The 1542-nt window shown below is 38.2% G+C and overlaps 1 pseudogene; it reads right to left on the bottom strand.

The window, feature by feature from the left end:
- Positions 1-759: 759 nt before the first annotated feature.
- On the bottom strand, positions 760-1331 carry LOC114744262 (uncharacterized; annotated as a pseudogene).
- Positions 1332-1542: the final 211 nt, after the last annotated feature.

Consider the following 1542-nt stretch of genomic DNA (forward strand, 5'->3'; position numbering starts at 1 on the left):
CAAACAAAAAGAAAGCACGCCATTGTGCATCTCTTCAATCCATATTCACACATCCTCTTATTACCAGGCTGTTACTTTATCACATTTCTGTTTCATTACTACTTACTCTTTTGAGCTTTTCCTTTATCTCTGGACCACCCCTAACAGATCATTCTATTTTATTCTTTTCTCTAGGATAAAGCAAAAGGTTTAAGTTGGAACATTTGATATAAGTCGCTTTACAAATGAGAGATTACGTGTAATATATATATATATATATAAGAGAGAGAGAGAGAGAGAGAGAGAGAATAAATCATACCCATAGACCTGTTTTTGCCTTGTGTTAGCTGATGAGTCAAGCATCATTAGCCACCAGCAATTATCAGTTTAGAATCACACGACTTCACCCCCTTCGCCAACCCTATTTTTTTAATCGAGCTTCCATATGGATATGCTTGACGCAAACAAATTAAAGCCTCTGAACTAATTTCAATATATATATATTTATATGTACACAAACCTTGGCCCCTCTGAATATTAGTCCTTAATATAAAAACTAATTGATTAATTTGAATAAATTAAGAAAATTTGTTAAGTTAATTATTTATAATAAATAGGTATTATTTTTCTTAAAATATCATTGTTAATCATGTATATTAGTCAGAACTATTATTTGATGGAATATTTAATATATACAATTACTAAGAGGACTACTACAAAATAAATTGGGATCTTATATTTAGGACTAAATTAAAAATATAAGATATTAAGAAATGGAGGTAGTATATCATAAGTGGGGAATGCTTAAAGCACCTTAATCTCATCCTATTTATAATTAACAAAAAATACACCGACAATCCAAAATATCATATAATTTGACATACTTACAGGGAGGGAATAAGAAGATAATCTTTCTTCCTCTTTTTATTTTGCTTTTTGTTTTTGTTTTTTTACCGTTCGTCTTCACGAAGGAATGTGGTGGTGGGGAAGCCTGAACCGGATCTGAGACGCCGGCGACCGGACCGCCACTCCATGCCAGCAGATACCGCCCCTTGCACGTCTGATCATGGTGAGGGATGTTGTGAGGTTGACGGTGACGAGGGGTTTGATCCCGCGGGAATGCATACGTGGCCTTACGTGACACGTCCCACGTCAGCGTGGCCACCAGGATGAGGGCCACCACGGTGGTCGACACCATCATAACAAACCAAGTGCTCAAGCTTCGCCCACATACTAGCCCGTAGACTTTGATTCCGGCGATCACCGCCACGTAGATCGTCATCAAATTTCCCGCCACCGTATCGGACACCGCCATCGACCAAGCAGAAGAAGATGTTGATGATGAAGACCAAGAGATAAAGAGTGTGTGTGTGTTGTGTGGGGTAAAGCAATAGAGGCCCCGCGAGCAACGCAAATCTTATATATAACGAATCGTTTCGGGAATGTTGAAGTTTTTATTATTACCTAGGACGGGGTCCCAATTCCTGAATTTATAAAAACGGCCCTTATCGTTGGGTGAAGTGAATCACATCATTATCATCAACTAGGGCTTATCTTTGCCTC

Source organism: Neltuma alba, unplaced genomic scaffold (genome assembly GCF_004799145.2).
Source record: "Neltuma alba isolate B1F8T4 unplaced genomic scaffold, ASM479914v2 tig00004304_pilon, whole genome shotgun sequence".
In the NCBI taxonomy this organism is placed as follows: domain Eukaryota; kingdom Viridiplantae; phylum Streptophyta; class Magnoliopsida; order Fabales; family Fabaceae; genus Neltuma; species Neltuma alba.